Genomic DNA, 16,813 nt, shown 5'->3' on the forward strand with positions numbered 1-16,813 from the left:
ACTGTGGTACTATATAGAGGACTGTCTCAATACTGTGGTCTGACTGTGGTACTGTATATAGAGGACTGTCTCAATACTGTGGTCTGACTGTGTACTATATAGAGGACTGTCTCAATGACTGTGGTCTCAATACTGTGGTACTATATAGAGGACTGTCTCAATACTGTGGTCTGACTGTGGTACTATATAGAGGACTGTCTCAATACTGTGGTCTGACTGTGGCACTATATAGAGGACTGTCTCAATACTGTGGTCTGACTGTGGTACTATATTGTAATGAATTTCCTCCTCCGAAGAGGAGAGGCGAAACGGATCGGAGGACCAATATGCGTCGTGGTAAGTGTCCATGGTTCTTTTTAATGCGTTAAGGTACACATGAACAACTGACTACAAAAAACAAGAAATGTGAAAACTCAAAACAGTCCTATCTGGTGCAAACACAGAGACAGGAACAATCACCCACAAACACACAGTGAAACCCAGGCTACCTAAGTATGATTCTCAATCAGAGACAACTAATGACACCTGCCTCTGATTGAGAACCATACTAGGCCGAAACATAGAAATACTCAAATCATAGAAAAACAAACATAGACTGCCCACCCAACTCACGCCCTGACCATACTAACTAATTACAAAACACAGGAAATAAAGGTCAGAACGTGACATATATAGAGGACTGTCTCAATACTGTGGTCTGACTGTGGTACTATATAGAGGACTGTCTCAATACTGTGGTCTGACTGTGGTACTATATAGAGGACTGTCTCAATACTGTGGTCTGACTGTGGTACTTTATAGAGGACTGTCTCAATACTGTGGTTTGACTGTGGTACTATATAGAGGACTGTCTCAATACTGTGGTCTGGGGCGACCTTTCTTCCTTTTCTGCACTAATGTGAGGTTGAAATGTAATCTTAAAGGGGAATGGAAACACTAGGATTCTGAACGCCAGCTAACTGTAACTGTAAACTTCCTAAAGTGTTTATTTTCCCCTTTAAGATCGACAGGCCTATATATTGCTGTCATTCAGGACCATCAAAACCAGCTGAATTGCATAAATGTAATTTAAATGCTTTATTGCTGTGAGGAGGAGATGGACAGAGGGAGATATAGTTGAGAAAGCCAGGATTGGATCCCACAGAGGCAGGACATGTGAGGAATGTGCCATATAAGGACATCTGGGGACTTTTGACCTGAACCCCATGGTGTGTCGCCCCTGCCCCTGCCCCATCCAATGGTGTAGGAGCCGTCCCACTGTTAAGGAAATACATTTTGTCCAAAGAAAGGAAATATATATTATCTTAAGTGGTCTACTAGACGCCTTCAAGACAATGTATATGTTAAACACGAGAGGGTTGGTCACACACTGACACTAATGTTTATTTTCTCTCCACAATGGCAGTGCTGCTACGCCCTCCACTCAGAGCTGGAGACTGGAGGTCACAGGGAAGGCCAGAGCTGGAGACTGGAGGTCACAGGGAAGGCCAGAGCTGGAGACTGGAGGTCACAGGAAAGGCCAGAGCTGGAGACTGGAGGTCACAGGAAAGGCCAGAGCTGGAGACTGGGGGTCACAGGGAAGGCCAGAGCTGGAGACTGGAGGTCACAGGAAAGGCCAGAGCTGGAGACTGGGGGTCACAGGGAAGGCCAGAGCTGGAGACTGGGGGTCACAGGGAAGGCCAGAGCTGGAGACTGGAGGTCACAGGAAAGGCCAGAGCTGGAGACTGGAGGTCACAGGAAAGGCCAGAGCTGGAGAATGGGGGTCACAGGAAAGGCCAGAGCTGGAGACTGGGGGTCACAGGAAAGGCCAGAGCGAGGAGGGACATATAATGACCTGAGAACTAACTCATTAGGAATACAACATCAGGTTCAAACACGCACACACACACGGCCTACCACTAGAGGTTCACAATGATGTAAAATCATGACGCATTTTTTTATGGCCAGCATTTGATACCCAACCTGACACAACAGTGTCATGAACTTTATTTGTGTGTGTGTTGGTGTGTGTGTGTGTGTATGTGTATTTGTGTGTGTGATCAGTGCTGAGGGATTAGGTGAAGACAGCAGTGTGTACATCTGGGGTGCTGTGTCAGCCAGAGATCTGTCCAGAGACCCTGGACTGTGTCCAGCAAACAGGATTGAATGTTACATGGTTCCACAGGCCATGTAAACCAGCAGTCCTAACCTAACCTTAAACTCCACTATAGCCCTAACCCTAACCTCCACTGTAACCCTAACCTAACCTTAAACTCCACTATAGCCCTAACCCTAACCTCCACTGTAACATAACCTAACCTTAAACTCCACTATAGCCCTAACCCTAACCTCCACTGTAACCCTAACCTAACCTTAAACTCCACTATAGCCCTAACCTAACCTTAAACTCCACTGTAAACCTAACCCTAACCTCCACTGTAACCATAACCCTAACCTCCACTGTAACCCTAACCCTAACCTAACCTTAACCTCTACTGTAACCCTAACCTAACCCCAACCTCCACTGTAACCCTAACCCTAACCTCCACTGTAACCCTAACCTAACCTTAAACTCCACTATAGCCCTAACCTAACCTTAAACTCGACTATAGCCCTAACCTAACCCTAACCTCCACTGTAACCTTAACCTAACCCCAACCTCTACTGTAACCCTAACCTAACCTTAAACTCCACTATAGTCCTAACCTAACCTTAAACTCCACTATAGCCCTAACCCTAACCTCCACTGTAACCCTAACCCTAACCTCCACTGTAACCCTAACCTAACCTTAAACTCCACTATAGCCCTAACCTAACCTTAAACTCCACTATAACCATAACCTAACCCTAACCTCTACTGTAACCCTAACCTAACCCTAACCTCCACTGTAACCTTAACCTAACCCCAACCTCTACTGTAACCCTAACCTAACCCTAACCTCTACTGTAACCCTAACCTCAACCTCTACTGTAACCCTAACCTAACCTCCACTGTAACCTTAACCTAACCCCAACCTCTACTGTAACCCTAACCTAACCCTAACCTCCACTGTAACCTTAACCTAACTCCAACCTCTACTGTAACCCTAACCTCCACTGTAACCCTAACCTAACCCTAACCTCCACTGTAACCTTAACCTAACCTTAACCTCTACTGTAACCCTAACCTAACCCTAACCTCCACTGTAACCATAACCTAACCCTAACCTCTACTGTAACCCTAACCTAACCCTAACCTCCACTGTAACCCTAACCTAACCTTAACCTCTACTGTAACCCTAACCTTAACCTCTACTGTAACCCTAACCTAACCCCAACCTCCTGTAACCTTAATCTCCACTGTAGCCCTACTACTGGGGAACTAATGGTCACTGGAGACTCATGGTCACTGGATAATTAATGGTCACTTGAGACTCATGGTCACTGGGGAACTAATGGTCACTGGAGACTCGTGGTCACTGGGGAACTAATGGTCACTGGAGATTCGTGGTCACTGGGGGACTAATGGTCACTTGGGGATTAATGGTCACTGGGGGATTAATGGTCACTGGGGAACTAATGGTCACTGGGGGACTAATGGTCACTGGGGGATTAATGGTCACTGGGGGACTAATGGTCACTGGGGAACTAATGGTCACTGGGGGACTAATGGTCACTGGGGAACTAATTGTCATTGGGGGACTAATGGTCACTGGGGGATTAATGGTCACTGGGGAACTAATGGTCATTGGGGGACTAATGGTCACTGGGGAACTAATGGTCACTGGGGGACTAATGGTCACTGGGGGACTAATGGTCACTGGGGAACTAATGGTCACTGGGGGACTAATGGTCACTGGGGAACTAATGGTCACTGGGGGATTAATAGTCACCAGGGAACTAATGGTGACAGGGGAACTAATGGTCACCGGGGAACTAATGGTCACCAGGGGACTAATGGTCACTGGGGGACTAATGGTCACTGGGGGACTAATGGTCACTGGGGGACTAATGGTCACTGGGGAACTAATTGTCATTGGGGGACTAATGGTCACTGGGGGACTAATGGTCACTGGGGGACTAATGGTCACTAATGGGACTAATGGTCACTGGGGAACTAATGGTCACTGGGGGACTAATGGTCACTGGGGGACTAATGGTCACTGGGGACTAATGGTCACTAATGGGGGACTAATGGTCACTGGGGAACCTAATGGTCACTGGGGGATTAATAGTCACCAGGGAACTAATGGTGACAGGGGAACTAATGGTCACCGGGGAACTAATGGTCACCAGGGGACTAATGGTCACTGGGGGACTAATGGTCACTGGGGGACTAATGGTCACCGGGGAACTAATGGTCACCAGGGGACTAATGGTCACCAGGGGACTAATGGTCTCTGGGGGACTAATGGTCACTGGGGAACTAATGGTCATTGGGGGACTAATGGTCACTGGGGGACTAATGGTCACTGGGGGACTAATGGTCACCGGGGAACTAATTGTCATTGGGGGACTAATGGTCACTGGGGAACTAATGGTCACTGGGGGACTAATGGTCACTGGGGGATTGATGAGCCTTGGACTCCAAGCTTCGTGTTCTTGCACCAGCAGGCTCTGATGTTTGTCAAATGTAACCAGAATAAACTTGCATGAGGAGCATATTTTATCATGGACGTCAGCTTTGTAGTCTGTGGATGGATGTCTCTCTTAGGACAGAAAACACAAATGATATCTTGCTGTTTTTAGACTGTGGATGGATGTCTCTCTTAGGACAGAAAACACAAATGATATCTTGCTGTTTTTAGACTGTGGATGGATGTCTCTCTTAGGACAGAAAACACAAATGATATCTTGCTGTTTTTAGACTGTGGATGGATGTCTCACTTAGAACAGAAAACACTAATGATATCTTGCTGTTTTTAGACTGTGGATGGATGTCTCTCTTAGAACAGAAAACACACGTGATATCTTGCTGTTTTTAGACTGTGGATGGATGTCTCACTTAGAACAGAAAACACTAATGATATCTTGCTGTTTTTAGACTGTGGATGGATGTCTCTCTTAGAACAGAAAACACAAATGATATCTTGCTGTTTTTAGACTGTGGATGGATGTCTCTCTTAGAACAGAAAACACTAATGATATCTTGCTGTTTTTAGACTGTGGATGGATGTCTCTCTTAGAACAGAAAACACAAATGATATCTTGCTGTTTTTAGACTGTGGATGGATGTCTCTCTTAGAACAGAAAACACAAATGATATCTTGCTGTTTTTAGACTGTGGATGGATGTCTCACTTAGAACAGAAAACACACGTGATATCTTGCTGTTTTTGTCAAGTACTTTTGTGAAGTATATTCAGAAATAAAACAAATGCCAATGTGTTGCTGTAACAACAGGTGGACATGGGGGGGTGCTGTGCTCCTCCTGTGGCCCCTGTGACTGAGGTCTGTGACAGGAAGCCAGCGAGGGTCCTTCCTCTCCGACCCACTGGGACAGTCAGTTCATTTGCGTTTACAGTTCTGCAGCTACAGGCTCTGTTCCTGCTCATCACTGAGAGGAAGTAGTCATTTCACATTTCCTGGCTAAATCCGTCCATCTATCTCCTCTTCATCTTCTGGTGTAGTGTGTGTGTGTGGTCTGTTGTGTTGTGTCTGTGTGTGTATGTGTGTATGGGCCTGTGTGTGTGGGGGGGTGCACGTGGGTGTGTGTGTGGTCACGTGTGTGTCTGTGTCTCTGTGTGTGTGTCTGTTGTGTTGTGTCTGCATGTGTGTGTGTGTCTCTGTGTCTCTGTGTGTGTGTTGGTTTATCCGCCCATCCTTTCTGTGGATTTTAGAGTACTACAGTACATGACCCTGTGATGGCTTTTCAGTGACGTTGGCATCCAGACCAGGGTCTCCTTCATCACAGAGCTGTTTGGTGAGGAGCCTCGCTGAGTTTTTCCAGCTACTCCTTTTCCTTCCTGTCTTTATCCAAACATCCAAAGGAGGCTGGGAAGGATTTTCTTCTCTCACCGCTCTCCTCCGTGGCAACTGGGAAAGATCTTCTCTCACCGCTCTCCTCCGTGGCAACTGGGAAAGATCTTCTCTCACCTCTCTCCTCCGTGGCAACTGGGAAAGATCTTCTCTCACCGCTCTCCTCCGTGGCAACTGGGAAAGATCTTCTCTCACGGCTCTCCTCCGTGGCCACTGGGGAGGTTCTTCTTCTCTCACCGCTCTCCTCCGTGGCCACTGGGGAGGTTCTTCTTCTCTCACGGCTCTCCTCCGTGGCCACTGGGGAGGTTCTTCTTCTCTCACCGCTCTCCTCTGTGGCCACTGGGGAGGTTCTTCTTCTCACACCGCTCTCCTCCGTGGCCACTGGGGAGGTTCTTCTTCTCTCACCGCTCTCCTCCGTGGCCACTGGGGAGGTTCTTCTTCTCTCACCGCTCTCCTCCGTGGCCACTGGGGAGGTTCTTCTTCTCTCACCGCTCTCCTCCGTGGCCACTGGGGAGGTTCTTCTTCTCTCACCGCTCTCCTCCGTGGCCACTGGGGAGGTTCTTCTTCTCTCACCGCTCTCCTCCGTGGCCACTGGGGAGGTTCTTCTTCTCTCACCGCTCTCCTCCGTGGCCACTGGGGAGGTTCTTCTTCTCACACCGCTCTCCTCCGTGGCCACTGGGGAGGTTCTTCTTCTCTCACCGCTCTCCTCTGTGGCCACTGGGGAGGTTCTTATTCTCTCACCGCTCTCCTCCGTGGCCACTGGGGAGATTCTTATTCTCTCACCGCTCTCCTCCGTGGCCACTGGGGAGGTTCTTATTCTCTCACCGCTCTCCTCCGTGGCCACTGGGGAGGTTCTTATTCTCTCACCGCTCTCCTCCGTGGCCACTGGGGAGATTCTTATTCTCTCACCGCTCTCCTCCGTGGCCACTGGGGAGGTTCTTCTTCTCTCACCACTCTCCTCCGTGGCCACTGGGGAGGTTCTTCTTCTCTCACCGCTCTCCTCTGTGGCCACTGGGGAGTTTCTTCTTCTCTCACCGCTCTCCTCCGTGGCCACTGGGGAGGTTCTTCTTCTCTCACCGCCACCCACTGGGGAGGTTCTTCTTGGCCACCGCTCTCCTCCGGGGCCAGGTTCTTCTTCTCTCACCGCTCTCCTCCGTGGCCACTGGGGAGGTTCTTATTCTCTCACCGCTCTCCTCCGTGGCCACTGGGGAGGTTCTTCTTCTCTCACCGCTCTCCTCCGTGGCCACCCACTGGGGAGGTTATTCTTCTCTCACCGCTCTCCTCCGTGGCCATTGGGGAGATTCTTATTCTCTCACCGCTCTCCTCCGTGGCCACTGGGGAGGTTCTTCTTCTCTCACCGCTCTCCTCCGTGGCCACTGGGGAGATTCTTCTTCTCTCACCACTCTCCTCCGTGGCCACTGGGGAGGTTCTTCTTCTCTCACCGCTCTCCTCTGTGGCCACTGGGGAGTTTCTTCTTCTCTCACCGCTCTCCTCCGTGGCCACTGGGGAGGTTCTTCTTCTCTCACCGCTCTCCTCCGTGGCCACTGGGGAGGTTCTTCTTCTCTCACCGCTCTCCTCCGTGGCCACCCACTGGGGAGGTTATTCTTCTCTCACCGCTCTCCTCCGTGGCCATTGGGGAGATTCTTATTCTCTCACCGCTCTCCTCCGTGGCCACTGGGGAGGTTCTTCTTCTCTCACCGCTCTCCTCCGTGGCCACCCACTGGGGAGGTTATTCTTCTCTCACCGCTCTCCTCCGTGGCCACTGGGGAGATTCTTATTCTCTCACCGCTCTCCTCCGTGGCCACTGGGGAGATTCTTATTCTCTCACCTCTCTCCTTCGTGGCCACCCACTGGGGAGGTTCTTCTTCTCACACCGCTCTCCTCCGTGGCCACTGGGGAGGTTCTTCTTCTCACACCGCTCTCCTCTGTGGCCACTGGGGAGGTTCTTCTTCTCTCATCACTCTCCTCCGTGGCCACTGGTTAGAGGCCTCATTACTTTATGTACTTCACACTCCGTTCTTCACGCTCATTACTGGATTGTTGACAGAATGGTTGCATAACAGCCCAACTGTTTATCAGAACAGAATGTTGTTGCTTCAGTGTTGAAAATGAAGATCTTGTAGATAGATAGGCACAATATGATGTATTTTTTAATACCGTATAATACTGTAGATACACTTAATGTTGTGGCATCGAGACATACTGGCCCTATGAAAACCTCTTGGCTTTAACCACTCATGACCATTGGACAACCAAACCACCAAAAGTTAGGTCTGACATTTTGCCGACTGGAAGCTCCGGTAATCCTCACTCAGTAACAGTCTAATTGCTCAATATGACATCTGGCTGCACTCTTCTGGCTACGTAGAGTCTCTTAAGTCTACTTGATTTATACAGTTGACTTTTCCAAGCCAGGGATTATGAAACCTTACTCGAACAAGCATGGGAAATGTGCTGTGGTCTGTGCAACTCATAATGTTGGCGATCAGGCTTGGTTTGTGAGTGAGTATACAGATATTGTACATGTAAAAAGTCCTGATTCCGATACGTCACGTTTTCAAAGGTTCCCTTACTTGGTCTGTGGACTAGCCTATTCCTCCACCTGGATGGATTCTCCTAAAAAATGCCATGCTTCTTTTTTAGGGGTCAAAGGTCATATCTGGCCCGCCCTCCCACCGGCCGTCCACCCCTCCCTCTCCACGGCGCTGGCCGACAGGAAACAATGTGCTTTAACAGACCACCTTTTCCCATATCCTGGGAGGAGCCTGCGGTCGGCGCTGGGATAAGAACAATGACAGGAAACACGGAGAGGAGTGAGAGAGTTCTCTGGGAGACGTTGGAATGGTGGAGAATGCATGGTGGAGGCCTGGAGGGGTGGAGGTGTGGGGGCCTGGAGGGCTGGAGGGCTAGAGGTATGGGGACCTGGAGGGGTGGAGGGCTAGAGGTGTGGGGGCCTGGAGGGGTGGAGGGGTGGAAGGGTGGAGGGATAGAGGGGTGGAGGGCTAGAGGGGTGGAGGGCTGCAGGGGTGGAGGGCTAGAGGGGTGGAGGGCTAGAGGGGTGGAGGGCTAGAGGTGTGGGGGCCTGGAGGGCTAGAGGGGTGGAAGGGTGGAGGGATAGAGGGGTGGGGGCTGGAGGGCTAGAGGTGTGGGGGCCTGGAGGGCTAGAGGTGTGGTGGCCTAGAGGGCTAGAGGTGTGGAGGGCTGGAGGGGTAGAGGGGTGGAGGGATGGAGGGCTGGAGGGCTGGAGGGCTAGAGGTGTGGGGGCCTGGAGGGCTAGAGGGATGGAGGTCTGGAGGGGTAGAGGTGTGGGGGCCTGGAGGGCTAGAGGGGTGGAGGGCTAGAGGTGTGGGGGCCTGGAGGGCTAGAGGGGTGGAGGGATGGAGGGCTAGAGGAGTGGAGGGCTGGAGGGGTAGAGGGATGGAGGGCTGGAGGGGTGGAGAGTAAGTGGGGTGGAGGGCTGGAGGGGTGGAGGGATGGAGGGCTAGGGATGGAGGGATGGAGGGATGGAGGGCTGGAGGGATGGAGTGCTAGAGGGATGGAGGGCTGGAGGGGTGGAGGGATGGAGGGGTGGAGGGGGCTAGAGGGATGGAGGGCTGGAGGGATGGAGGGCTGGAGGGATGGAGGGCTAGAGGGATGGAGGGCTGGAGGGTTGGAGGGCTGGAGGAAGGCACACCTAGTGTGAGTGGACCGGCTGGACATTTGCTCTTAGCATTCCTCTGAATAGCAGAGGAACTGTGTTTATTAGCCCCCTGATTGTTTCAGTAATGTCTTAATGGGCACTTCTAGGAATTACTAAGGACTTTGTTCCTTCCTTGAGAACTTGTTTGGGTTCAAGTTGCTCGCCTGATACTAACTGTAAGTTAAGTGTGCCTGGAAAAGACTTGGTTTCACAAGCTGGTTTGGGAAATGAATTGGAGTTTACATGTTTAGTGAGTCAGTGATGAACAACAGGCAATCAAACATGGAACACAAACGTGTTTCCTGCATCTGACAAAACTGTACTGTGCTTTTAGTTGCGCATTATCATGCCAGCAATATTGGCAACCTAATTACTAAATAGTTATGACTAAATAATTTCCCTTTGACCTTCACAGATCATTTATCATCTGGACTTTGGGGAGGGATTTTGTCTTATGAGAAATCCCACAATGAAACATGGCTTTGAGACGTTTCCTCACCTAACCTCGATAAACAACAATATGTGAGAAACACTATAGGAATGGTCCCATCGCTTGCATGTTCATCAACTTCTACAGAAAGCCTTTAGTATCTGTTCTCTGTTAGGGTTGTGGTATGCCCATAACTTTCAGAGCATTCTGTTTCACAGAATTTCAGTGAGACCCTTGTAAATCTATTCAATCATGATGAGTGTTACGCTGCATGCATCCCAAACCACCAATGACACCCAAAAACCTCACTGTGGAATCAAATGGGAGCGCCCTGACAGTTTACAATTTATGACCCCATGTCTGTCTGTCGGTAAGGCCAAGCGGACTGATGGGCCAACGGAGCACCAGACTTCCTGCGGGCCCCACCCAGCCATCCAGCCCAGCCAGCCCAGGTCACATCCACTCAACTGGGCCACGGAGCTCAGAGCTTGACCTAACCCCTCCACACCCTCCACACCCAGCCTCAGCCAAGAAGTCATTCCATTGTTCTCAAGAGTGCAGACATCCTATACTCGGCAAGCCCAGATTATGTTCTAAGCATTTATCTCTTTGCCAGATGTGTGTCTGTCTCTGGTAGTTCATAAGTATAGTAGCCAATGGTGTGGTTGTTCGTATTGTGTTGTCATCATCGCTGGTTTTTACTGTCACTAATGGCAATGATGGTGTGACTGGAAATGATCTTCGACAATACGTTGTGGTTGAAGCAAAGTGGGCAGATTTTCGCCTATAGCCTACCCTATAAACTGACTGGATCCACCAGTAATGGAGGTCAATTCCATTCAATTTCATTTCCTCATGCAAAAAGCACTTGATTACGATGTTGTGGTCAAGGGATTATCCTGTCAACATGGCCCTCCTCAAGCAAACCTCAAAAAGAATGTCCCACACATACTTCCACAGATACGTAGTTCTGGAATGTGTTAGAGAAGTTGTCAGTGTTCCATGGAAGGCAGGCCAAGCCTGCTCTATGCAATCTATCTGACCCTCGCTCATCTTTCACCCACACACTGACAGACACACGGGGAATCTGGGTCTATGGCAGATACAGGCTACGTCCCAAATGGCACCCCATTCGCTACATAGTGTACTACTTTTGACCAGTGCCATATGGGCCCTGCTCAACAGTAGTGTGCTACATTGGGAATAGGGTGCCATTTGGGACGTATGCATAGTGTGTAGAGACAGGCTATGACCCCTTATAGTTTAGAAAATATTTAGGTGGTGATGGGATTCAGTTCCATTGCTTCTCTTCTAAAGCCAGACACGGGGAGTGCTAATGTTTTGCCAGAGTTAAACTCTGAAGGAAGTAAGATTAGGGTTGGTCGTCATCATCACTAAAAGCCATTATGTAGAACTGAAGGTATTGGAGCAGGGTTCAAATCTCTCTCTCTCTCTTCCATTTGCATCTCCATTTGGTAGAGATTGATTACATTGCACCTGTTTCAGCTGCCCAGGGTGAGTGTGACACAGACGTCATTATGGCCGCACAGTGACGCCTATGGGCCCTTTGTAACGTTCGGCTAGATCCAAGAGGGCTGCCAAGAGTAGGAGGGAGGGGCAGTGTCATAGAAGGGTCAATCATCTCAACATTTGGTGCCTTTTTGGAGTCATGTTCCGGTGGTACAAACATAGTGACATTCCTGACCATTAGTTCTAATAGGTTAGTTGATGGAGCTACAGCTCAACGTACTCTGGCTGAGTTTCTCTGAGGGGAAGGTTGACGTTGCCTGGAAGTGTTGGTTGTGGGACGTTTTTGGGCCTTCCATCCTAACAGTTCAGGTCCGTACCGGACCTGGGGAAAGCTGATCAAGAAGACCCGGAGAATTCTACACTGAACATTCTGCATTGTCAGAGATGGAGTCGCCGTTCCTATAGAAATATAAATTGCAGAATGGTTGTTCCATAGAGATCCATTGACCAGACAGTTGACAGAAGCCATGGTATTACTGGCCATGTGAATGCTATACTTAGTAAACAGGCAGTGGTCATGAGACAAGGGGAACTGTTTGCGACTGAGCACCAGAGCAGACGGATCACAAGTTCAATGCCGTATTTTTTAAAACAGGAAGTGAGTCTGTGTTCTGTACATAATACATTTCAGATTTCGATCCGTACAACAATACAGAACTGAGCGGAAGCCATTTTTTTGATATTGTTGTTGTGGATTGTCATAGATAGGAACAATCATTTCAAGCGTGTCAACCTTACATATACAGTATCATGTCTTTGATGAGTGACTTTTAAGAGGTGAAAGGAGATGTTCTGCTACAGTAACCCAGTGACTGAGAGGAAAATATGGAGCAGTGTGTCACAATGAGGAAGCGGACATGCATCCTCTGATGAAAAACAACTCCAACTCTCTATAGGAAGTTCCAGACACAGTCCCAGTCCCAGTTCCAGACCCAGTTGTGGACCCAGACCTAGTTCCAGACCCAGATCCAGTCCCAGACCCAGTCGCAGTTCCAGACCCAGTTCCGGACCCAGACCCAGTCGCAGTTCCAGACCCAGTTCCGGACCCAGTTGTGGACCCAGACCTAGTTCCAGACCCAGTTCCGGACCCAGATCCAGTCCCAGTCGCAGTTCCAGACCCAGTTCCGGACCCAGACCCAGTCGCAGTTCCAGACCCAGTTCCGGACCCAGACCCAGTCGCAGTTCCAGACCTAATCCTAGACCCAGACCCAGTTCCAGACCCAGTTCCAGACCTAGTCCCAGACCCAGTCCCAGACCTAGTCCCAGACCCAGTTCCAGACCCAGTTCCAGACCCAGTTCCAGATGCAGTTCCAGACCTAGTCGCAGTTCCAGACCTAGTCCCAGACCCAGTTAGAGAACTAGTTCCAGACCCAGTCCCAGTTCCAGTCCCAGATCCAATCCTAGACCCAGTTCCAGACTCAGTTCCAGACCCAGTCGCAGTTCCAGACCCAGACACAGTCGCAGTTCCAGACCCAGACCCAGTTCCGGACCCAGTTCCAGTCCCAGATCCAGTCCCAGACCCAGTTCCAGTGTCAGACCCAGTTCCAGACCCAGACCCAGACGCAGTTTCAGACCCAGTTCTAGTTCCAGACCCAGACACAAGATCAAAGAGGTGGATACAATAACATGAACAAGATGGCTTTCTCAGGGACATTGGTCAACAAGATGCCTTTCTCAGGGACATTGATCAACAAGATGCCTTTCTCAGGGACATTGATCAACAAGATGCCTTTCTCAGGGACATTGATACAAGATGCCTTTCTCAGGGACATTGGTCAACAAGATGCCTTTCTCAGGGACATTGATCAACAAGATGCCTTTCTCAGGGACATTGATCAACAAGATGCCTTTCTCAGGGACATTGATCAACAAGATGCCTTTCTCAGGGACATTGATACAAGATGCCTTTCTCAGGGACATTGATCAACAAGATGCCTTTCTCAGGGATATATAGCATAGTATTGATGGCTAATGTTTTCCAGTAATGCATATCCTCTGAGCTCTGTTGGTTCTCATAATGGGACGAGAAAATCAAACATGCAACTTAATTTGACCAAGAAATATGCATAGCAGATGTTAAAATAGGTTAGCTGGGAGGTTATGCCCCAGGGAACTTAATCATTAAGTATTTTTCAAAGTAATCCCCAATTTGCTTTAAACAAAAAGCAGATGTCTAGAGTTTAGATTTCAACAAACATTGATTAAATCATTACGGTTCATTTCAGCACTTTGGTGTTTTCCCGGCATGAATTATTTGAAGATATTGAAGTTCCCTACTGATGGAAATGACTTTTCTCTCCTGTATGCTTATAACGCTTGTATTAACTTGTAACAGCTTTCATACAGGGGATTCTAGATCTCATGTGAAACCAATGAATCAATACAAATAGGAGTGTTTGTAGTGTAGCAATCAATACTAATTTCATGCAATAGCAAGATTTGTTCAAAGCACAGATGATGATAAAACAGACATGCATCATGTCCAATAAAACAAAACCTCACATGTTGTTTGATGTGCTGAAATGACCATTGACTTAATTTAAGAGGAGAATGATTTGAAGCCAGGCTACAAATTGCTTAGACCACACAGACAGTTTTGATACACTACCACTATGGACCAACAGCTTGTCTAGGACTGTGTACTGTCTGTCTCTCATCTGTGTGTATGTTTTAGAGAGTGTGTGTGTGTGTGTGTGTGTGTGTGTGCGTGCGTGCGTGCGTGTGTGCGTGTGTGCGTGTGTACACTGCGTACACCACGGCCCATCAGTGTTGGTTTCACAACTCAGTACAGAATAACACAAACCAGAAGTGTCAAAGCGACGTTTGTTAATGACCTATAATTGCATTACACTTCACAAACATTCAGTACAGCATTCTCCACAATAAAAAGAATAAACAGTTTGGCACCTGTACAATGTCAACACTCAGCGCAAGGAAAAACATTAGATTCATAGAAGAACAGAGAAACATGCCTAAGTTCCTAAGTAGAACTCAGAATTGAGTGGAACACAAAACAGTTTGTTCTATATCCTGTCCCTCGACTACCAAAGACAAAATGAACATTACAATGAGTACAGACACCATCCATAATACATGTCAGACCCAGCCATCAGTTATCATGTATAATGAAAACAGAACTGCAGCTCTACAATATCAAGGTATACAATACTACAACAAAGTTCATGAAAACAGTGCTGACAAAATCCACATGACATACAACGGTTGATAGGTAACTCATGGTTGACAGGTAACTCATGGTTGATAGGTAACTCATGGTTGATAGGTAACTCATGGTTGACAGGTAACTCATGGTTGATAGGTAACTCATGGTTGATAGGTAACTCATGGTTAATAGGTAACTCATGGTTGATAGGTAACTCATGGTTGATAGGTAACTCATGGTTGATAGGTAACTCATGGTTAATAGGTAACTCATGGTTGATAGGTAACTCATGGTTGATAGGTAACTCATGGTTGATAGGTAACTCATGGTTAATAGGTAACTCATGGTTGATAGGTAACTCATGGTTGATAGGTAACTCATGGTTGATAAGTAACTCATGGTTGACAGGTAACTCATGGTTGATAGGTAACTCATGGTTGATAGGTAACTCATGGTTGATAGGTAACTCATGGTTGATAGGTAACTCATGGTTGACAGGTAACTCATGGTTGATAGGTAACTCATGGTTGATAGGTAACTCATGGTTGACAGGTAACTCATGGTTGACAGGTAACTCATGGTTGATAGGTAACTCATGGTTAATAGGTAACTCATGGTTGATAGGTAACTCATGGTTGATAGGTAACTCATGGTTGATAGGTAACTCATGGTTAATAGGTAACTCATGGTTGATAGGTAACTCATGGTTGATAGGTAACTCATGGTTGATAGGTAACTCATGGTTGACAGGTAACTCATGGTTGATAGGTAACTCATGGTTGATAGGTAACTCATGGTTGATAGGTAACTCATGGTTAATAGGTAACTCATGGTTGATAAGTAACTCATGGTTAATAGGTAACTCATGGTTAATAGGTAACTCATGGTTGATAGGTAACTCATGGTTGATAGGTAACTCATGGTTGATAGGTAACTCATGGTTGATAGGTAACTCATGGTTGACAGGTAACTCATGGTTGATAGGTAACTCATGGTTGATAGGTAACTCATGGTTGATAGGTAACTCATGGTTGATAGGTAACTCATGGTTGATAGGTAACTCATGGTTGATAGGTAACTCATGGTTAATAGGTAACTCATGGTTGACAGGTAACTCATGGTTGATAAGTAACTCATGGTTGATAGGTAACTCATGGTTGACAGGTAACTCATGGTTGATAGGTAACTCACGGTTGATAGGTAACTCATGGTTGACAGGTAACTCATGGTTGACAGGTAACTCATGGTTGATAGGTAACTCATGGTTGATAGGTAACTCATGGTTGACAGGTAACTCATGGTTGATAGGTACGGTTGATAGGTAACTCATGGTTGATAGGTAACTCATGGTTGACAGGTAACTCATGGTTGATAAGTAACTCATGGTTGATAGGTAACTCATGGTTGACAGGTAACTCATGGTTGATAGGTAACTCATGGTTGACAGGTAACTCACGGTTGACAGGTAACTCACGGTTGATAGGTAACTCATGGTTGATAGGTAACTCATGGTTGATAGGTAACTCATGGTTGACAGGTAACTCACGGTTGATAGGTAACTCATGGTTGATAGGTAACTCACGGTTGACAGGTAACTCATGGTTGACAGGTAACTCATGGTTGACAGGTAACTCATGGTTGATAGGTAACTCATGGTTAATAGGTAACTCATGGTTGATAAGTAACTCATGGTTGACAGGTAACTCATGGTTAATAGGTAACTCATGGTTAATAGGTAACTCATGGTTGATAGGTAACTCATGGTTAATAGGTAACTCATGGTTGATAGGTAACTCATGGTTGACAGGTAACTCATGGTTGATAGGTAACTCACGGTTGACAGGTAACTCACGGTTGATAGGTAACTCATGGTTGATAGGTAACTCATGGTTGATAGGTAACTCATGGTTGACAGGTAACTCATGGTTGACAGGTAACTCATGGTTGACAGGTAACTCACGGTTGATAGGTAACTCATGGTTGATAGGTAACTCACGGTTGACAGGTAACTCATGGTTGACAGGTAACTCATGGTTGACAGGTAACTCATGGTTGATAGGTAACTCATGGTTGAT

The sequence above is a fragment of the Oncorhynchus nerka genome, unplaced genomic scaffold (assembly GCF_034236695.1).
Source record: "Oncorhynchus nerka isolate Pitt River unplaced genomic scaffold, Oner_Uvic_2.0 unplaced_scaffold_121___fragment_6___debris, whole genome shotgun sequence".
NCBI lineage: Eukaryota > Metazoa > Chordata > Actinopteri > Salmoniformes > Salmonidae > Oncorhynchus > Oncorhynchus nerka.